This window comes from Ammospiza caudacuta, chromosome Z (assembly GCF_027887145.1).
Source record: "Ammospiza caudacuta isolate bAmmCau1 chromosome Z, bAmmCau1.pri, whole genome shotgun sequence".
In the NCBI taxonomy this organism is placed as follows: Eukaryota; Metazoa; Chordata; class Aves; order Passeriformes; family Passerellidae; genus Ammospiza; species Ammospiza caudacuta.
This window is the reverse complement of record NC_080632.1, coordinates 3,423,324-3,446,324: the sequence shown is the minus strand read 5'-3', so window position 1 is coordinate 3,446,324 and position 23,001 is coordinate 3,423,324.

The following is a 23,001-nucleotide window of genomic DNA, read 5'->3' as shown; positions in this document are numbered from 1 at the left end:
GAGGACAAACTCCTCAAAACAGGGGAAAAAAAAGCCCCGATTTTCGACGATCAGTCAGCACAGCCTGACGCGTGCCCCGCCTCGCAGAAGAGAACAAACTCAGCCCTTATCAAAATGGCAGCTTTTTAAACCTTTTCCTGCCAGGGGCGATCCCTGTCCCTATTCCCATTGGAGTACTCGGGAACTTCCCTCCTCTCCCGAGCGCCTACCCTTCTGTCCCCTCCCCTCTCGCCTTTTTTTGGTCGTATCTTCCACCCTCCTCCTCTCCTGGCTCCCAGCAACGCCTAAGTGCAATGAGCAGAGTAAGCAAACCACAATCTAAACCGCAGGTAATAAACAATTAATTAACAAGAATTCGCAGAATTAATTAAAAGAACATTTCCTTCTTTGACTCCATAATCTTTGTGCGCTGCAGCAAAATGTTTTTTCATCCCTCACGCTCAGAATGACAACACCTTTCAGGCCTCTGTACCTGGCAGAGGCACCTTTCTGTCTTTCTACTGCAGTTATTGGACATCAGCTAAAACTGAATATACTCCCAAAATACCTGAATGAAATTGGTGCATGTATATATTAATATAGCTATATACTTATACAAAAGGAAAAAAAAACCCAAAAAACAAACCTGGATATGACTACCGGTCCTGATAAAAACCCCAACCCTAAAAATGTCTGTTTTCACCACAAGGGGTGTCTCTGTAATGGTAAAGTAATAGCGAAGTGCCACAATTCTGATCTAAAGAAGGACCAAAAGGAGGAACATGAGATTTAAATGGTTTTCCCAGTCCTTTTTATATTTCTCTAGTACATTTTCCCCTGTTTTACCATCCAAGCTAGCCACCTGTTTCATTAATTTCCTTATTACCCAATTCAAGGGAGTAGTTAAATTTCTTATGCTTTTTAGTGTATATTTTTTTCACTTTCTGTGTTGGAAGAGAGGCTGTGCTTTTACTGGAGATCAGCTGAACACCATATTGAGTACTCCATACAGTTCAGAGCATTCAGAATTAGATTGTCATTTTACTGTATTTTTATTCAGATTCTCCCTGCTGCATAAGAAAATAACTCTTTCTGGTTTTTTATGTTTCCCATTTCCCAAGATTCCAGGTGCAGCTTCTTATTCTAAATACCAATGCTAGCTCATACCATGAAATTTCAAGGATGTTTTTTATGGGAATGCGGAGCTATTTAACAATTCCATAGCCGAAAAATATTGTTATCTTCAAGGAAGTTCTATTTGATTGTAAGAATTTGTATTCTTGTCTTCCTGTATTCTAATTGACAGTCATCTTTCAAATGCAGTAGGGTCATAAACATATTTTGTCTGTGTTACTCCATGATTCATCAGAAACTGAATTTGCAACATTAATAAAAAGAGTAGGTTTTGAGTCACTCTATTTATGTCACATTTTGTGCATATAGCCTCATAAATAGTTTTTTATTGTTGCTCAGCACAAAGGCAATTGAATTCTTGATACTCTGAGCTGGTAAAGAGCGGAAGCATCAAACTAGTAGTAAAATCAGTACTTAAATGGGTTCTCAGATACAAAAGATTGATCTTCTTGGGCCTTTGACCCATGCAAAAAAGCCCCTATTTATGTCAAGCTGACCTAGTGCAGTTTAGTGCAAAGCAGATATTAAACAAAAGATGAAAAATTATATCCTAGATGATCTTTTAAAATTCCTTTTAGTTCAAGCTAAATGGAGTTGATGGATTTATGAAAATTTTTCAGTAATGCCTTCAGTAAGATCCCTTTGAAACACCAAAGAAGCAAAGCTCAGAATTGGTAGAGAACAGGACTAATTGATCTAAACCAAATCCTATTTTAGCAAAGTCTTGGAGAAAAAAAAAATAAAATAAAAAAAGAAAATTATTCTACAGCTAGCCCACTTTGCAAAAACCTGATCCAGGTTAAGAACAGATAAGCATAATTTACCTGTCATTTCAGTCTTCTGGACCACCAACTGTGCAAGTGTAATTTTGTAATTTTAGTAGTCATAAAATAGGTTATATAACTTCTGTGTTTTGTCTTAGGCAAGACACACAACTAATATCTGAATAACTTTTGAAAATATCTTCATAGAACATTCCAGTTCTATGTAACTTTAATTAAAAATCAAAAGTCTAAAACTGAAACTCTGAAAAGAAAATGTAATTCTTAGTTTCAAAGTCATACTTTATTTCTAATTCACATAATTAATTAATTGTCTTTGCACCTTTAAAATGCAGAATGTGTTATATAATGAAACAAAATGTATTTGCTTGGTTAGTTTAACTGGTTAAATTATTTTTTCTTCCAAGGAAATGCTGGAAAAAGTGGATTATTGAATCTAGAAAAGAGAAAACTGTAGAAAGAATAGAATTGAAGAGTGCTGACTAGATTTCAACAATCAGAAGAGAGAAGGGTCATTTTTTCCCCAATTTTCCATTGAAAAATAACGCAAGGTGTAAATTCAAGAAGGAAAACACAAGTGTAAGTCTTCTCCCTAAGTGTGGGGAGAAGAAAAATCTTAGATTACTCATTGGCATGAAGATTTAGCAGAGAAAGTACATTTTCCAGAGTTTGTAGCTTAGGAAACTTGAGGTTTTAAAGAGTTTAGCCACATGTCAACATTGACTCAAACAGTTGAACGGAAAAACTTCTGTTTTTCCGTGTTTCACTTAAAAAAGTGGTGACAGGAATGCTAAACCAGGTGAAAGACAAGCTTTATGGGGAACTGGGCTATCTGAGTGTAAACCTCATGGGTGCACAGCAGGTTTTATTTCCACGTAGATGAGGTGACGCAGCTCAGCCGTGACTGGGTTCTGCAGGATGGAATGGCAGTGCTGTGTGCCGTAACGACTGAGCCGCACCTGCTCCTCCCCTTCCTTCCTGGCAGTAAAACTCGCCTTTGGAAAACGCCTGTGGAACACAGGCAGGGAATGCAAACGGTGTTTCTGCTCAAAGTGTGCTTTCAAGGTGTTGGGCATAAGTTTCTGCTCTGATTTTTGGCGGCACCGCCCTGGTTGGGACGCGACGCTCAGAGCGTTTGGGTTGGAAACCACCGGGAGAGACACCCAGGGAAATTCTTTTTATAGATAATTGGGCACGCCTGTTTGAATGTTTTGATTTAAAGAGTCCCAGATTTATCCAAAGTATTGAAAGGTAGGGATGGCTGCTGGCCTCTCTTTTTTGTCTCAAAAGCTACGGGAAGATGATGGGACTGTTTCAGCTTTTATCACACGTCATGACTGAGTGGAGATGACACATAATCAATGGTGGTTTTAGATTAATGAGCTGTATTGTTTTACCTTTATACCAGAGATAAATAATTAATCTTATTAATAAAATGTCCTGGAAGATAATGGAGTTTAGGAAGCACATGCTCAGGTTTTTCATCAAGAAAATGATGATTATCTATTTGTTTTCTCCTTTGTTTTGTAATTATGCTCAGTAACACTGACAATTCCTGAAAATACCATTGCTTATTGGTGTGAAAAAGTATAATATGTTTAATTCAATTAAGAATTTGGCTACCAATATATATCAGCCATGGAAGTGCTTGTCTTCTGCTTGTAACTACATAACTTTTCTGTCTTCATAAATTTCCAGTGTGTCACTACTGTATTATAGGATGCTGGTGGTTGCATAACAGTTTTTTATTTCCTGTTTTTGCTATTCTTTACAATAACAGGTGTGAGGAGAAGATCATGGACAGCTGAAACTTGCTCAGGAAAGGTCTCAAAAGCAATGGTTTGCACAGGGCCTTAAATCTCAGATAAAATTGTTCAACTCCTGAAGTAAAGAAATTCCAAATCATCCACATATTTTTTAAAAAACATTCTGCTAAATGTTGTACAGTATGTGGGTGTCACCCATCACTGAGGGGACACAGTGATTCCTTCTGTCGTGGTGACTGTGAGATCACAGTGACAAATAAATTTTTAACAGGATATAATAATTACTATAGCACGTGATTTATTATTAAAATGGTACAGGACCTCTGCAAGCAAGGGTAATGTGAAGTTGAGACTATGTTATCACATAAGTTTTTCCTCATACCAGGTTGAACACCTCATGGGAACACAACTGATCTATGCTTTCTGCTCATTTCCTTCCTTCACCTTATAAACTGAATAGTTCAGGTTTGGAAAGGAAGTGTTTCCCTGCTGCTCCTGGGAAGGAAGCATCTTCCCATCTTTTTCCACTTTTGTAGAACTTCCTCTGACTAACCAACTGATGTGTTGGGTTTTCAGGTCTATGGGAAGGTTAAAGATCAGCAAAGAAATCTAAGAAGGGTCAAGATTTTGCAGGCAGTTGGAGGATGGAAAACACATGATATAACCAGAATATTAGGGTTTGGTTTGTTTTTTTTTCCTCTTCCCTGCTAATCTATCTAGAAACAAGTTTGGAGCTGACTTTAATCTGAGTTTGCTCAGAATACATACGTCTTTCTGTTGACAGAGAGCAGCCTTGAAAAACTCTCAACAGGAACAGGAGGAAAAGATTCAGAATAAAACCTACTGAAGGATATTCTCCATTGCCTTTGAATGATCTTTATTCCTATGGATTTGAGGCTAATAGATCCAGATTTATTACCATGAAGGAAAGAGAGAACCATCACACAAGCCGCCTTGATTATTGTTGATTGCTGAAACAGGGAGGTTTCCTTCCAGAGAGGAAGATGCTTTCCAGTGTATGACCTGTGGGAATCCAAAAATCCCTTTGTCCTGGCTCTCATTTTTTCTCATTTTAATGTTTCTCAGTGTTGCACACCATATTTTATTCATTTCAGCTAGATGTGATGATGAGCTTGGAGAGCGTTTATTTTAATTAGGTCTTAGCATGGCTCATCCACATCACTAGGCTGCAAAATTAGAAATGTTTGTTTTGTTTGTTTTCTGTGAGCTTGGAGCAACCTAATTAAAAACTGTAAAGTGCTCAGACTCATAGGACAAAGAGTGGAAAGAGTTTGTTTCTTTAATTTCATTTACCATGTAATTCATTATCTAAATCTAACCCAATAAGATTTCTCAGCTCTGTGCTGTATTTTTAGCTATTCATAAAAATTGCCAAATGCTGACACTCTGTTGTCTGCTTGGTCCTTGCTCTCTCTGCATGGGGTTGGGGATGGCTTTGCAATGCCAAGTCTTGTGCAGGTGTGTCAGGAAGGAAGTTTGCAGAGCAGCATTCAGGTGTCTTGGAAGTTTTGTCAGCAGATGGTTGATTTCTTGAGTTTTTCACTCATATGTCCACCTTGGTAAGAATAGTGTATAATATGTACTTTTTTTTTCCAAAATTCCCCCAGTTTCTTGCTCAAATATTGGCTATCGAAATAAACTTCTATGTGCAATCTAGAATAATCTTATTTAGCCTCTTTGTCTTCTCCAAAATCTCTCTGCTGAAGTGGGTTATATTGATTTAATTTTTCTTTAAATCTAATCTACTTTAAAAATTTTTTGTTTGTTTTTTAACTAAAAGTATTCTGACCTACATATGCTCCTTTCACTTGCCTTTGAGTTGTTCTTTTCAGGAAGACTTAGCAAGGGAATAGTGTATTAATTCATCCAGTTCATTACCCAATGCACCATTTCCCTCCTCACACCACTTATATTTCTAGCAAGGACAACATTTTGTGGCTCTGCAACTCATGAAAAACACACATCTTCAGCAATATTTGTTATATTGGTGTTTGCCAGCAATCACCTTTCTTGCATTCAAGATATAAGTAGTTTTGAGAAAAAAAGAATGTTCAAAGTACAGTGATTTCTTCCTCATCACTCTAAGAATAATTAATTTTCCAGCTTTTATTTTGACTCAGGAAGTGCATTATATTCTACAGCATTATACGCTTTGTCAGGTCCTTATTCTATATCTCATAGCTGGTTTTAAAAATGCCTTAATATGGAATTTATATGGGTGAAGTCATCACAGAGCTCTACAAGACAGGCTCTGAACTGGGGATACCTTATGTTTATTTTATTTCCTACAGCAATTCTTTTCTTTCTCCACTGCTCTGGTAGCCTAGCATATGGAATCATAAATACAGCAAGTGAAAAAAGTGGCTGAAACTGGTGAGATCTATGGCATCACTTCCATCAGCCACAAAACCATTTGTTTCTTGTGATTTCCTCATTATTATTATTTTTAAGGTAAAGTGTGGAACTTCTTCCGTTACATATGGAGGTGTTTTCTCCAGTAGGTGTGCTCTGACTTGCCTTAATGTGTGAATTACATCCTCATTTCAAGAAGGAGGCAGATCCTTTGGTGCTTCCTAGTGACGTTAATTTTAAAGCCAGTCCCTTGGTTTGAAAAGACTGCTAAGGAAGGCACAAACTTCCCTTGAAATGGAAAATGCAAACCCCCTCCCTCTGAATTATTATAATTTAGAAATTAAGGGGCTCTTAGGCAAAGATATAGGAGTAGGAATAACAGTTCTTTAATAGGAAAATTAAAAATAAAAATGTGATAGTACAAACCAAAAAACAAACCAGTGCCAGACTGAGACAGTCACATTCTAACTAACTTGAAAATACATTATTTTAATGGAGTTGAAATTAAGTCACTGGACAGCATAAATTCCTTTCCTGAAGTGCTTGTCCAGATCTGTAGTGATGAAATTCGAGCACGTGATAAATTCATTCCTAAACCCATTCATTTGCAAGAAGTGCTTTAAAAAATAAATTATTGAAAAGAAAAAAGGCGAAAAGGAAAGAGGAAAAATAAAAGAAAAGAAACAAAAAAGGAAGGGAAGGGAAGGGAAGGGAAGGGAAGGGAAGGGAAGGGAAGGGAAGGGAAGGGAAGGGAAGGGAAGGGAAGGGAAGGGAAGGGAAGGGAAGGGAAGGGAAGGGAAGGGAAGGGAAGGGAAGGGAAGGGAAGGGAAGGGAAGGGAAGGGAAGGGAAGGGAAGGGAAGGGGAAAGGAAAACAGGAAGGGGAGAGGGAAGTTCAGGGAAGGGAAAGGAAAAGGGGAAAAGGGAAAGGAAATAAAGCTATTTTTAATATACTTTTTGTCTTCATCATCCACTCTGTGGAGTACCACTAGATGCCACTGTGCCCTAAGGAAGAACCACAGCTTCACAGCCTGCTTCAAATCCAGAGCATAAACAGTTTCAGAAAGCCAGTGTTGATTCAAACACTGCAATTTCTTTAAGTGTCTTTGCGACCAGACAGAGCCAGACTGCTGATAAGCATGATTCCCTGAAGCAGGGAATGCAGTTCAAGAGGGTTCAAACACTTTGAGGCGTCCCAGCTGTTTTGCAGAACTGGTGCAGAGAGCCAGCAGAGTTTTCAGACAAGGCAGGAGCATCCCCTAGCAGCATCCCTGCTCCCTGTGGGATGGAAGCTGCTGCTTCCTCACTCTCCCTTTCTCACAAAAGAGTGGGCTCGCAGGTGCTGAGGTTCCATTTTCCTGGAGCAACACAAAGTAGTCAATACTGGAATGCTTAGGAGGAGAAAAACTATCTTCCAGGAGGAGGAGCTGGATAACCTGGTGCTGCTTTTGTGGCTCTAACAGTTGTATTGGGAATAATAAAAAATAGTTAGAATAGCTCAGCATATTGGCTCTGAATTCATAATCATGAAATTACAGTGCATAACTGCAAAATGGATACTGTATTTTTTTTTCACCCGACTTAAAATATCTGATTTTTGTATTTTCTTAGTATCCTGGTCCTATAGGAGGAAATATTTTGTCCAGCAGTGCGGAACAGCCATAATTTTATCTCAAAAGTCACCTATCATTTTACTCTGTTAAAGAGGACATGCCCATTAAATTCACTGGTACTTTAATGAGGTTTGTAGACACAGTAATAACTTCCCACCAATATCTGTGTCTTAAAACCTTTCTCCCACTCTGTTTTAAAGAAATTCCTATTTAAAAAACAAACAAACAAAATCGAACAAAAAAATTCCCCAAACCCCCCAAAACCCAACACCAAACCCCAACTTCTCCCTCAATTTTAACATGCTGCAATTTTCTGAGAGAAAAAAAAATGGAAAATTGAGTAAAATACTCCCTCCAGTGAGGTAAACCCTTCTGTTGCCACAGTGAGGCACAGCTCTGTCAGAAACGATGGCAGAAGAATTCAGCAGAGGAGGAGAGGAGCTAGGTTACATGATCCCACCTTTCTTCCTGTGTTTCTATCAGTGCCACAGCTGTCCCTGTGAGCTGGTCTGCATTTTTTTTTTGCCTCAATACAGCTGTATGAATATGTAATCCATTTTGAAACGCACTTACTTTACACCCTGCGGAACGAAAAAAAAAAAAAAAAAGAAAATAAAAAAAAGTCATTGGTATTAAAACATCTTTTACTTTCAGAGACATTTCCTCAAAGGTGGGTGGGTGTATTTCTGCCCCTGTCTGGCTGCTGGAACATTTTGATGCAGGCTTCTCTGATCTTTTTATCGCATCCAGTTGGCGCTGAGCTGAATTCCAATTATACATGGTGTTTTTTTCTCCTCCAAATTTTCCTGACTCTGTGAGCAACCTGCATGAGAAGGCAATCAGTAAAGCCCTGAAACACTGAGAGTGCTCTATCATAAACCACAGGTAGGCTGAATCTGAGTTTCACCAGTGGGGGTGTGCAGACTTTCCCCCGTATCACCAGTGGTAAAAAAATAGTAAAGATTGAGCAGGGAAGGAAAGGAAAAAGGAAAATGCCACAAAAAGGAAAACACCTACTTTTGTGCCTCCTTATGCAAAGCCAGCAATGAACATTCTCCATGTTCTTGTCATTGATCTGTGATGAATTTTTTGGCCTACGGAAGGTGTCTTTCTCTGTGCCTTCATGTATTGCTCTGATTTGGTAGAGCTTTGCCTTCATTCCACTTGCTGATATTTTTTTTCCGTCATGGAAAACCAAAAAATGTTACTGAAATTTCCTTGTGGTCATTAGGAGGGAGGCTTCATGGATATCCTTAGGAACCAAACACACACACACTCACCTAAAGAAAAGTTTTGAAATAAGTGTGCTCTGTAAGAATGAAAAGCTTATTGTATGTTGGGATTCCACAAAAAAAAAAAAAAAAATTCATATAAATGTAGCCATGATATTTTCTGAAAAATCCTTTCCTTAGGATTTTTCCTCCTGAGAAGCTGGGAGGCCTCAGGAACAAAATGCAAACAATGGTTATCTGCTGCTGTGGAATGCAACAGGTGCATCTGGGATTGGGCTCATGTGGTTGTTTCTAATTAATGGCCAATCACAGTCAGCTGGCTCGGACAGAGAGTCAAGGCACAAACCTTTGTTATCATTCTTTTTTTTTCTATTCCTAGCCAGCCTTCTGATGAAATCCTTTCTTCTATTCTTTTAGTATAGTTTTAATGTAATATATACCATAAAGTAATAAATCAGCCTTCTGAAACGTGGAGTCAGATCCTCATCTCTTCCATCATCCTCAGACCCCTGTGAACACCATCACATATATAAAAAAAAATATATTTAAAAAATACCCAAAACCAAACCCAAAACTGAAAAAACAGATAAAAATGGGAGAATCCTGCAGTGAGATGAAATCTGTACCTGGGTTTTTCAACACTGGCACACATTTTTCTCCTGTCCTTTGCTGGTCCCTCTGTCAATTTGTAGTGAATTGCTTCTGCTGTCAAGACATTGTAATGAAATTTAAAACTGTGACCCTGGTGCTATTCAGCCACAGACTGCTCACCCCGTTCCTAAGCCAAAAATGCTTTTTTGTCCTTATTTTTTTTCCTTTTCATGAAGTTAAAGATGCAAATGACATCCCAGAGGTTGACATGCTATGAGAAATAAACCCCAAACTGCACCTTTCCAAACTTTGTGTGTCCAGAACTAAATAAAAATACAGTGTGAGCAGAGGTGTTATATTTGCATTGCCCTTCCTCCTCACAATGTCTGGCACAATTGTAAAGTCTGTTGAGTTTCTGAAAATATTGTAGATTATTTTAGGTGGACCTTGGAAAGAACTTGGGTGTGCTGAACAGAGTTGCTGTGTAACATTTTAGAATTTTATTAGTTGTAACTACAGAATCAAATCACCCCAAATTCTCAACCTCACCATATACTAAGGAAAAAAAAAAAAAGCTGCACAAAGTGGGATTATGTTTATAAAAATAATTTCCCAGGCACCTACTAGGGCAATGAACTAAAGAAACCAAAGCATTTACGGAAATAATGAAATTCTAAACACTGGCCAAAAAAGAAAAAGAAAGAAAAAAAGACAAAATCCAGCAATATGTTTAATTACTCTTCAAGTATTAAACTAAATTGGCTTCATATTTCAGGGGATTTTTTTGCTGTTTGATGGTATTTAACATATTTGCTATTTTTAATTTTATTTGCTAATAGTTTTTTTCTGCAAATCCAGCTAGGCTATTAGCCCAATATATTGACCAATTAATTAGCACTTTTAGTCCAAACGTGGAAAACTTGTAATGAAAGATCTTGGGGCTTGATTCATTATTTTGGGTGTGGATTTGTTTGCTTTGGGTAAATGCAGTTGCAATAAATTATCTTAGAACAACACAAAATGGTGGCATAGGTAAATATAGTGATATTATTACATGATATGGTATAGATAATACAATATAAAATAGTAGTAATAGAATATAATAATAGAATGTACATATTGATACGTGGGTTGAAAATGGGAGATCAGGAACTTCTGGTCTCCTAAACCAAATTGATGATGGGCACATTTACTGTGATAATAAAGAAATTTACAACACTGTTTCACACAGGAGGCTGTGACAAAACATCACAGGTCCACAAAATCACTTCAGAATATTTAGCAAAGATTTTGTTCTGTTGAGATTAATTTAGTGGAAGTCATGTCATGGATTTTGGCAGTGTTGGAGCCAGGGTTTCACAGAGGTCAGGAGGAATTCTTCTGTGATCAGCAGATTGTTCCCATTTCCATGAAAACAGTCACTTTTGGAGACACCACACCAGGCTGGATTGTCTTGGGTTTGGTCCAAGTGGGAAATCCCAATATTTCCCATTGGACATGCAGCTGAAATGCTGAATAAACGCCTTGTCGCATCACTGCAGAAGGGAATGGAGAAATGAGATTTACAGGGTGGGGATTATGCACAGAAATAAAGAAACTAAATTGTTCTACAGCCTGCCTGCTGCAGCAGTTTAATTTAAGAAAGCAGCTTTTACTCAAGCAGGGTAGCAGCCAGATTTATAGGTGGTATGAACTATTCTCAGCCAAGATTAGAAAGACATTCAAAGTTCATGGGGACAATCCCCTACAGCTTTTTCTCATGCAAAAGTGCAGCTGACTTGAAAAAAGTGTTTTGGTAGGGAAAGTAACTTTTGTTCAGAGTCTATGTTTAACAATAAAGAAGAAATAGCTTTAGGCAGATCATATAGGCAAGGAAAAAAGCCCCCAAACCAAATGTGTTACAACGATAAGAAATAGTTTTAAAATATACAATACTTCAATTAAAACCCAGAAGTTACATAAGAACTTTCTTGGAAAAGTACAGAAAAGCAAATAATGGTTGGAATCTTGGGGCAAGAAGTAGATTTCTGATACTATGAATTCTTCAACAGCTCAGTGATCCAGATGGTGATGCTCAAGTTTTGGGTTTTGTTATCAGTCCAGTTCCATACATGATAAAAGAAACCAAATTTATGTCTCTCTGCTAACCTCTGCCCTGAATACATTATACAACATTTTTTTGGCTGTTTTGCATGGGAATGAGTGAAAATTAATTCTCACAATGATTAAAAAGTGTTTTGAGGTGTTCAGAAGTCACAATTAGATTTGAAAGGGTCCTTTAATTTCATGGTTTTTGGTACCTAGAGGTGGAGTTTCAGGGTCAGGGCCATCTAAATTGCTCACATAATACCAGAAGAAGTGAAAGAGAAAAGGTGAAAGACTCTTGTAGATTGGCAATAGGGAAACTATCTTTCATTTTGTACACACCCACCCACCCCAGTTTCTGGCAACTGCATGAAATGGAGAACTGGCTTTAGAAACAGTCTCAGCAAACCTCAATAACTATAAACTGTAATCTGAAAAACTTCTGTTCTGCTCTTCTGTATCCCATTTTGCCATTGTGTGTAGGATTCCATTAGCAGATAAGAAGATATATTTGAGTCCAGCAACAATAATACATGAAATAGTGCATTCTGAGTCCAATTGTGTGCTACAAAAAGGTAATGTGGTAATTTGTGGGCTTTTTTTTTTTTTTTTTTTTTTTTTTTTTTTTTTTTTTTTGTTGAAAATCCTTTGAAAGCATTTTAGCTTTTTGCTTCTTTTCAGTTTTCATTTTCTTCCTTCATAAGTGTATTCTGGCTGTGCTTCTGTTCTTCCAAGCTATGGTCCTGGTTCCTGGTGATAAGGCTGGTATCAACCTCACCATGTCTTCCAGAGCCCCAGGAGGGGAGGTGGTGTTTGCCAGAGCAAAACCAAATTCTGCACATCCCTGGAACTCCTGGTGCCTGGCTGAGCTGAAAGCAGTGCCATTCATCCTTTCACCCTTTGATGGCCACTTCCTCGTTCTCTTTGCTAGTGCATGAAAACTGATGGAATTATCAGGAGCTGTGCAGGAAAGGGGGCTGCATGGCAATTTGTTTTTATGTAAATATGCACACACAGACACACAAACACACGCTGCCTGCTTTGTTTGCAGTGCCAGGCTGAGCCTGTGAGCAGAAGGCACATCTCAAGTGTTTCCCAAACTCCATGGCTGCGTTGTTTCTGAACAGCATGTTTCATTTAATTAAGACACAAATGATGTTGTGCCAAAGCTGTTGTGACTGCTAAAAAAAACTACATAAAGCCCACAGAAGCAAGGACTGCAAAGTCACATTTCCAGGCGTAGTCATATATTCCTTCATCTGCAGACAGTTCACTGTTCACAGAGGTACCAGCACACAGGGTGCTCCTCAGGCAAACTTCCTGCACATTCCTGCCCCTTTTTCCTCCTAAAATGCCAAATATATCTGACCCCAGCTTCCCCCCAGATTCAATGTGTTTTGCTAGGTGGACAAAAATGACACGTGGCATAAAGTGCCCAGTTGGGGCAGTCTGAAAATGAGAGAGAAGAGAAAGACACAAACACAGAACCTTGTTGAAGCTGAGAGAACAAATAAATCAGTGTGAGGAAGTGCCTTTGGACAAGGCTCTGAGCGTGGTGCTGCAGCAGCCTGGTGTGTTCCCATCTGGGAGAGTTCAAACGGGCTGTAAATCCCAGGCCCTCCAGGCTGTGGGAAGCTGGCTTGGATGATTCCTTGTTTTCTTTCTTGGGAGGTAAAGCAGAGACTGGCCAGCTGATGCTGCGAGCATTCCCTGCTGGCTGATCAACATCAGACACAAGAATTTTCTTAACCTCCAGCCAAAGATAAGGGCAGACAGTTTACAAGAGAGAGAGAGCAAGAGTTTGCTGAAATAAAGGACAGGGCTGACAGAGAAAAATCATGCTAGTTAGAGAGGACAACACCCAAGGGCAGAAGGACAAGGATTTTAATCTTTTTAGGTTGTGTTACACTGAGCACTGAAAGTCCTCAGACCCAATTTCAAAGGGACTTCATCATTTCAGTGAGACAGACACACTGAAAACCTTCCTGTGGGTTCTGCTCTGGCTAAAAAATCCAATTGAGCCATTCCATGAGAGAGCTGGGCATCAAGATGAAATGAGCGGGGAACTGTGACGCTGTTCACAGGAGTCTGAGGATGAGGGAAGAGATGAGGATCTGACTCCACGTTTCAGAAGGCTGATTTATGATTTTATGATATATATGTGACATTAAAACGATACTAAAAGAATAGAAGAAAGGATTTAATCAGAAGGCTAAGAATAGAATAGGAAAGAATTAATAACAAAGGTTTCTGGCTTGGACTCTGTCTGAGCCAGCTGACTGTGATTGGCCATTAATTAGAAACAACAACATGAGACCAATCACAGATGCACCTGTTGCATTCCACAGCAGCAGATAATCAATGTTTGCATTTTGTTCCTGAGCCCTCTCAGCTTCTCAGGAGGAACAATCCTAAGGAAAGGATTTTTCATAAAAGATGTCTACAACAAGGAACCTTAGGCAGTCTTGAGGGGTGTTGAGGGTGATTGTTCCTGGTGACTGAAAAGGCAGTGTAGATCCATGCTGGTCTATTCAGGTGGCATAAATCACATCTGACTCTGCCTAAGGACAGCTGGCAGAAAGTACGAAGCATTGGAATGTACCTAAACTCCTGCAAACCATTAATTTCATTCCCATGTCAGAGCCCAGAACAGAGCACTATTTGGCACTAGTGCACTGGGGGTATCCTTTTTGGAGTAACCAGAGGCCAGTGGAGCTGGAGAGCTCTCATACAGCTGCTCCTGCTCAGAATATTTGGAACTGGGGGATGTTCTCTGGGGGCTTTCTGTTCTAGAGCCAAGGAAAGCCCTGTCCTCCAGAGGTAGCCTTAACCACCAGCTGCAGGGAGGCTTGTGCAAGGCTTACCTTCCTTGTGAAATTTGGGCATTGCCTGCATTCCATTCAGGAATTGAGGAGCCCATGAGTTAGGCATGGTATGAGCATCTCTGTCAGGCTGGGGCTCTGATCTGCATACCAAGGTTTGGATGCCCTTCCAAACATGCTGATAAGGTACCCACCCTTGGAGAGTGGGTACTCAGCTCCTGAAATGAGAAAGAGCCAGAGCACACGTGGAAATCTAACCTTGGCTGTAGGAAATGCTGCCATTCAAAATTCACTCTGTTCTTGCAGGCAGCTGTCAGGCCTGGTGGTTATTGGCAAAAGGAAATTCTGAACTTCATTTGGATTTGGATGCCAATAACCATTGAAAGGTCTCCTTTTATTCTACATCCCATTCAATGTGTGTTTCCTGAATTCACTTAATTTCTGTATCTTGCAGCTCATCTTAAGTTCTTCCAGTTCCCATCAGAAATCAGCACCTGGAGTTTGAAGCTGTTGTAATCCTGATACTGTGACCCAGCCCTCATTTTCTTTCCTCTGTCAGCTCCAACTTTGCACTGGGATAGGAAAATTAACCTCACATGTGGATAAAAGTTTCTGGAAAGTCAGTGTCTATTTTCTCCCTTGGCTGTCAAATCTTCCAGGAATGTAGCCATCATCTGTTAAAGATGAAACGCTTTTCTCCACAGGAGGGAAAATCAAGCAGTGCAGTGTGAGGCAGAGTCCTTCCCAATGCACCAGAGATCCTCACCCAGGTCCAGCTTTCATGTGAGTGCTTTTTTCTGCCCACTCATTTCCCACTGTGAGAGCTGCACATCAGGAGGACCTGGGGAAAAGCAGAGGGACCAGGAGGGGCTCAGGCAGGGACGCTGTCTGTGTGTGACAGCTTTATGGGCATCAGTCGCTCTGGGACCAGGAAAACCTGTACAGCACCAGCAGACAACTGATTTTGGTCCAAAGGACCAATAAAGGGGAGGATGTGAACGGAAAGAAAACGTTTTCTGTGACTTCCAGATTTGCAGCAAATTTTTCTGTGTCCTTGTGTTAAAGTGACAGCACCTCACTGGAACTGATTGGGAAGGACACGACACCCAGTGAAGTACCAACAATGCAAAAAGAGATTGGATGGGATGAGCCACAGTGGCCCTGGCTGTTTCAGGAAAAGGATTGTTCTGAGAGGCTTGGGCTGCTCGCAGGGAAGCACTGAAATAAAATGAGATTTTCAGTCAACATCCCAGCATCGCCCACTCTGTTTACACAGCACTGTAGAGGACAGCACACGGCTGACCCAGTGCTGTGTTTTCGCCTCTGTGTTTTTATCAATGGTTTTCAGATAAAACCAGCTAGTGGAAATGAAATAGAAACACTAAGAGTAGTTCTGGCACAGGCAGTCTAGTGAGGGTGGTTTGTTGTGAGCAGCATCATTTGGTGCTAATACAGAAATGATGTTTTCAGCTACAACAACGGAACAGAGCTGTAATCTCATTAGGAAAAAGAGATTGGACTGAGGGCTTTTGCAGCCCAGGCTGGCTAGTAAGATCAAATCACCTGAACAATGTCCAACACCATCCACAAGAGTTTAACTATTTAATCTGAGACGTGGGTGGGATTTTTGTGCCAGCCTAAAACTGAGATCACAGGATCCCAGATTGGTTGGAAGGCACCACACTGGGTCATCTGGTCCAACCTCTTGGTCCAGGCAAGGTCATCCCAGAGCACATGGCACTGGATTGTGTCCAGATTGAATATTCCCCAGGGAGAGAGATCCTCAGAACTCCTGCTTGTGTTATAGACACAGCTAAATCCAGCAAAGATTTCTGTTTGCCTGATCCTGACAGAGCTTTGAGCACACAATGCTTCATTTCTAGGTGCACCTTGCTGAGTTTCTCTCATGACAGCACAGAGCAGTTCCCTTTCAAAGTGCCTCCAGAATCCACATGTTATCCATTGCTGCGCCTGTGGGAGATGGTTTGTGGGGCTGAGGCTGGCACCTGTGAAATCCTGGTAGCTTTTATTCATCACAAACAAAACTGGCTGCTCTGCCTCAGGTCTAGCCTTTGGTAGCAGGTCCAACCCTTACTGAGCAGGCTGAATTTCTTCTCCCTGTGAGACAGATGGAGGATTCTCTTGTAAATTTAATCAGGCAGGGATTTTGGAGGCCAGACATGCCAGACGTGCCCACCAAACCAAAACAACAGAGCAGCAGCCACTGACAGGCAGGGAGTGGGGATCTCTTGTTAAAAGATCCACAGCATTGGCAGGGTATAAATCCTGCTCGGGTTCCATTCTCCCAGGTGCAGGCAATCCTGGGAGCAGGAGCTGGTGCTTGCACCACAGAGAGCCAGAAACCATCCTTGCCTGCATGGACTTGGTTGGTCCCTTCCCATCCCACTCAGAATATTCTGTGATTGTTTGGGAGCAGTTTAAGAACTGTAAGACATTCACAAGTAAGTGAATGTCTATTTTACCCTGCTATCAACATTCATACAGCTTGTTATGGGAAAAAAGAGAACACACCACAGACATAAAGCCAATAATTATTATTATGACTTATAACAATAACATCTTTATTGTCTTAATGGTAATTCTAAAAGATTTTCATGAGCCTAGGTTAAATCATTACAGAAAAATAAAGGAAATTAAGGATATTATTGTGTAAAAAGCTCAGTTACACAAAACAGAGGTACTGCTTCAATAGGATGAGCTTTATTTTTCCTCCTTGCCATTCTGATTATTTTGATTCACCTTGGGGGAGCAATTTTTTTCCATTTTCCAGCATTCAGCCTCTGCCATGCCTCATACCCACCCCAAGACTTCCCCTGTGTCACCACTGCTCTCCCTCCACGCCTGTGCTGCTCTGCACCATTCCATGCACTCAGAAATCCTTACACTGGAGTAATAAATACCTGATTCTCCACAAAATGACTCCCTCCTACTGCCACCCTGCCCAGGAACTGTGGTTACGCTGCACAGAGATGGTCAAAAGCAAGACAGATTGGCCACAGCCAGCTGGCCACTGGGAAAAAAGATCACTGTTAGGGCTAAAACAAGTTAAAACAAAGCTCCAGGCAGGTCAGGATGAAGTGGAACAAAGGAAATGTTGATGTGGCTCTGTTGTGTGGCCTCCCGAGAGCAGAACAAAGTCTGGTGGCTGCTGCTGTTGATAGCAACGCTGCATTTCCTGGCCTACAGGCCTGCAATAAATATAATTTCGGAAAGGGACAGCGCTGTCAGTAGTAGAGGCTAAGTTTGCAGAAGGTTCTGAAGCTTATAATAAATCTTTTAATGTTAGGGCTTTTTTCCCTCATTTCAAGCTGCAAGCGCTGTCTGTTAACACAGCTGGTAAATAATTCCATTTTTCATTATTAACTTGGAAGTATTTATAGCCTGTGATCATGTATCTCATGTGGATGTGCTCTGTTTATACAGTAAATAAATTTAAAGCCCTTAATCTCTGCTCAGACAATTTGTTTGTGTCATTTTTCTTCCCCTTGTTATATATAATTCGGGCGTTTGTTGTGAAAAGCACATAACTGCCATCATTTTTGGTTTTGCTTCTTTCAACAGCTTCGTAACCTCAGGAATATTTATAATTTAGCAGCTTGCTAAGAGGAAACCACTGATGTGAACAGATTGGCAGCAGCCTTTTCACTGCCCCTGCATTCAGGTAATAATAACCTCCCTGTATCTTCCCTTTCTGCTGCGCGGACACCTCCATGCCCATTTCAATTATTTCTCCTCTTACAATGTGCTGAAAAAATGACGTTTCAGCATCATTTCCACTGCACCCTGGTGTCCTTCCTCTCCCTGCTCCACAGGGCAGGAGCTGCTGGCAGCCTGCGATGGCCAAAGCTGAGTTTGAGCTCCTCAACATTTCACTGCTCCCAGTCTTCCTTCCGTGCCTGACACAGAGTTGAGATCTTGCATCTCTCAGGCTGCCCTGGAACTTTCTGAAAAAGAAAAAAAAAAAAAAAAAAAAAGGAAAAAAAAAAAAAAGAAAAAACGAAAACAAAAGTTTGTGGTTTTTTTTTTTTTTTTTTTTTTTTTTTGTTGTTGTTTTTTTGGTTTTTTGTTTTTTTAAGGCATGGGTGAAGAACTGCTCTACAAGGTGTCGCCGACACACTCGTCAATGCTGACCTGTTTGGGATCAAACTCCACTGGAAAAGCTTGTCCGTGAATGCTTTCTGAAAACGCTGTGGTTTTTAGTCAGTTCACAGATTTCTCTGTATTTGTAAAAGCTCGTTTTCCCCTCTGGGCTAAACAGCACCTGAATGAATTTAAAATTCTACGCCCCCATCCGATCATTAAGCTAATTAAAGCGAGGCGTTGGAGTTTTTAGGCAGTCTAATTGTTTGTGGTGGTGCTAATGGCAGCACATTAACAGGGTCCTGAGACCATTTTCTGTTTTTATTTTATGTCACTTTGCTGCCCTACAAAGTGCTGCTCAGGATGGGTAACTTATGTGTTTATCACAACAACATTTGTAAAAATTAAAGTAATTCTGTCAAAATCCTGATTTAATACCTGATTAATTTGCATTAATCGACTTAATCTGTATTTAAAATGCACGTGGACACGGAATTTTGTCACTGCTTTGAGCAGAAAATGTGAACATGTGGACTGGAGGCATCGTATCTGCCCAGCTGAATTCCCCTCCCTCCTTATGACATTGATAATTAATTGTAGAATAGGTGAGCAAATTATTGCAAATAAAAATACTGTAACCTCCAGGGTTCCTGCACGATAAGCCCTGATCCTCGAGTTACCTTGATCAAGGTGAGCCCTCAAACTCAGCATATCCACTGGGAAAAATGAGGGGCATAACAGAGGGGGAAAAAAAGTGGAAAACCTTTCCCCACGCTTTCCACCTGAGCACAAAAGTTTTAGAATTTATTTTCTGTTGAGCTGATTGATGAAATAATAATGACGATAATGATGATGATGATGATGATGATGATGATGATGATGATAATAATAGTATAGAAAGGTGACATTAGACATTTTTTGTGAGTGCTTGCAAGTACACCACAGTTGTTACAGACTGGGCTCAGATTTGGGGGCGGACATCACAGTGCATACCAAAGCCTGCTCCCTTCTCCTCTGGAAATCAGAATTTGCAGACTTAAGAGGGGTCATACACTGGCATGGCTCTTGTTCAGTTCAGCAGGACTTTGACAGTGCAGGCACAGAAATAAGGACTGAAAAAAAGGTGATAATTCACTGGCTGTACCCTGTCAGTAAACAGCCCTGCTGCTGCTCTCCCCTTTCTTCTCTTTAAACCTGCAGGTGAGGGGAGCCTGAGTTTGTTCCTGTCTTGACATTGTTGTGTGGATTTCCAGCTCTCCTAGGCAAAGAGAAAAGGAAAAACCTCTTCCAGCACCTTTTCTGACCTGGACTAAAATCACTGCAGCTCAGTGGAAAGGGAAACTTCGATTTTTTTCAGCTGCAAAAAGCATCAAATGCCACTAATGGTTCTGAAATAAAAGTAAACATGAAGCCTTCTAGAATATAACAAAGCTCAAAAGAACTCCCCTGTTTTGTGGCAGTGAAACCAGGGTGAGGTGTGATATGAAGAGCACTGCACTGATGTTTTTCCTTTATAGAGTTCTAACTGCAGACAAAACCAGTATTTTAGACAATTTGAGATGACGTGCTTGCACTTTAGACCTGCCAGCAGTTCCCAGCAAGGCAGGAGCGATGCTGCAGGAGTGCAGTTTTACTGCTTTTCCCTCCTCCCATAAACATTCTCTCTCACAAACTTCACTTGGCTTGCTTGCTCCTGAAAACATGTCAGCACTCCAGCCTGTAGTGTGTTGCTTGGAAAACATCAGATTTTGTGGAATTTGTAAGCTCTGCGCAGCTCGAGTCCCAGAAACCATCCTCTTGCTTCTGGGGAATGTCAAGAGTGTCAAATCACAGATCAAACCCTCCTAAAAAATTCAGCGCACAGAAGGAAAACGGCTTCAAACATAATAACAGAAATTCAGAACCTATAAAACTGCAGTAGTGATGGCTCAATTAATCAGCTGGGTAAAGCTGTTGTGTTGGGTGACAGGCGGTTGAAAACTGTGTGCAAGAATATAATATTCCCAAAAATCAGCTGCTCACCAACCAGATGTACAAAAAAACATTCACAAAAGTCCAGATGAGAGTTAGACAGTGAAATGAAAACCTGTCCTTAAAGCTAATTTGCTCTACTTGGAGGCAACAGTTATTGATATAAAGAGCTCTCAGCAGGATGCAAGCTGTTTAAAATTTATAATATAGGAAAACAAAATTTCCTGTATTAAAGAGTTATAATAAATCACATCAAATGGAATAAAAGATTAAAAACCTGTTTACATTGAGCTGCCTCACAAAATAATCTATATAAAATATGCCTTGCCTTTCAATTCATGTAAACTACATGCACATAATAGGCCTTTCAGAAACCACTCAATCATGTATTTTTGCTACTTAGAATAGAAGTGGTCTCAGGATTTTGTTCAAAGGTAATAGCTGGAAGTATTTACAAATAGTGAGAGTTTTTGACTTCATGGATGTCTAAGATTTTATCCAAATCGTTGTACATTGTGGGTACAACTTGTTTTTTCTTGGATTATTTTGTGCTCTGGTCCAGTTAGCAATATCCTTTGTGTCGTCCTCCACCCCATTTCTATGGCTTCTATCTATGTGGTAAAGGTTTCCCACTGCTGGAAAACCCAAGTCACAGCTATTTAAAGTGGGTTAACAGTGGTGAAGTCCTTAGAGGACCTGATGAAAATATTATCTTATCTTCAAGTTAAAGAAAGTTGCACCAGTAGGATTCCTTCAAACTAAAACCAAAAAAGCTCAAAAAAACCCTCAAAAAAAACCTCAAAAAAAAAAAAACCAACAAAACCAACCAACAAAACAAACCCCCCCCCCCAAACCCCCCCAAAACCTGTTCTGTTTATGGTTCAGAAGTTTACTGCGAAAAGAAAATATTTCCAGCATTGTCCAAAGGTCTTCCAGACTCAACTAATTTAATAATCACCTTTGTGAAATTGATTTTCTAATCAGACTCCTCAGCCCAAAAAGCTTTTCCCTTGTCCCTGCCAGGCTTCACTCTGAGCGGTGTGAATGCAGAAGAGAACAGCAGTAAAAGAGAACAGCAGTAAAAGCTGACAGGCCATGCATTACACATGGAGAAAAACGGAGCAGGAGGCTCCTCAATTCCAGTCTGAAACAACCTCTTTGGAGCAAACCTACCCTCCATCTCCAGCGGTTCTCAACCAGCCCGCCTGGAGCCAAGCTGTGTAGAGCCAGTACAGATGTGCAAATTCAGTGTGAATAATTAACAGCAGCAGATGATGGCTCTGTGTTGCAGCGGTTGTAGTCGCTGGGTGCAAAAGTTCACGGTAATAATTCAGAGGCAGTCTGGGGAAATGTGATTCCCTGCCAGAGCTGCACGCCGGGAGGAGAGCAGGCTCTCTGAAGTTTCTGAGTCAGGCACAGATCTGTAGAAATTGGGTTAATAAAGCTCTCAGAGCAGCGCTCTGAGGCATGGCCTGCTGTTCCTGAGACCTTGGCTCTGAGGGGTGTTAGAGGTAAACACATTTGATTTCTCTAGGAAAGAGCAGTTCTGCAGGGGTCAGCGAGGGCAGGAGGGACACGTCCTTCTCTGAGCTGAGTTTTGTCCCAAAGCAGCAGCACAAATGTGGTGAGATCCAGGTGGGAATTAGGAGATTAGGCTTCCCCCATTCCACTTCCCCAAAGCACTGGAGAGAGCCTGGAGAGACAAGCAGGACGAGGAGCCACAGACTGGTGAGCTCAGGGGGTGAAAAACCCACCGTAATTATCAAAAGCAGTTTGATATCAGTCAAATCCAAGCCAGCTGCTCAGCTCAGAGCTGTGTGTCCATAATGATAAATCCCAGGTGACTGGTGAGCATTAACAGGTGGCCGGGGGTGTCAAAGCTGTGTCAGAACACACCATGCAAAGCTGTACCGCTCATCTATTGTGCTACCAGCTTATTCGCACAAGCAAATGATTAATTAATATTTCCCCTTTGCATTGGGAAAATTCTTCACTTCACGTGCCCCAGATCTGAGAAGTTCTGGGGTGAGAATGTGAAGGCAGAAATGGTGAGGAGTTGAGAACAGCAGCGCATTTCCACCAAGAAAAGACACAGATCTTTTCTGTTATTGCCACCATTGTATGACTGTGGTGATTAAAATGCCAAACCATGTTTCTGTCCGTTCTTTATATATTTATCTTGCCATTATATTAGTAGTATGTACATAAAACCAGTGTATTTTATTGTAAGAACCACTGTCATTGTATTTTCATGAAAATTAAGGACTATTTCCCAATGACAGAAAAATCCAATAATATGTGTAGGAAGCTATGTCATTACAGGCAGGGGAGAACCAAAACTATTAATTATAAATTAAATAATTTTCTTGCTTTTCAAGTATTTTAAAAATCTTTCTGAATACATAGACAATTACAAAAATTGAGCTAATTTATTTTCTTTTTTTCCGTTTCTACACAACAAACCTACTATATAGTGGTCCTAAAGACATCACTTATGCACAGGTTATAAATTTGTGCAATAAGATATTTGAACCTAGATAAAGTAATTCCTGGT